This window comes from Tupaia chinensis, unplaced genomic scaffold (genome assembly GCF_000334495.1).
Source record: "Tupaia chinensis unplaced genomic scaffold, TupChi_1.0 Scaffold145814_1, whole genome shotgun sequence".
NCBI classification, from domain to species: Eukaryota; Metazoa; Chordata; class Mammalia; order Scandentia; family Tupaiidae; genus Tupaia; species Tupaia belangeri.
Window position 1 is genome coordinate 675638 of NW_006205672.1, and position 211 is coordinate 675848.

Consider the following 211-nt stretch of genomic DNA (forward strand, 5'->3'; position numbering starts at 1 on the left):
GCGCCGCAGCTCCGCGGGCCGCGGGGCCGAGTCGGCCGAGGAGCTGCTGGCGGGGCTAAAGGGGAGGAAGGAGGCGGGGGGAGGGCGGATGGTTGGGCGCCGTGCAGCCTCCTGGGAGATGTAGTTCTCGGGCAGTGGGGGCGGGGAGGAGGCTGGGCCCGGCGGAGCGGACGTTATATGACGCACTTCGGGAGCACAGCCTGCTGGGAGT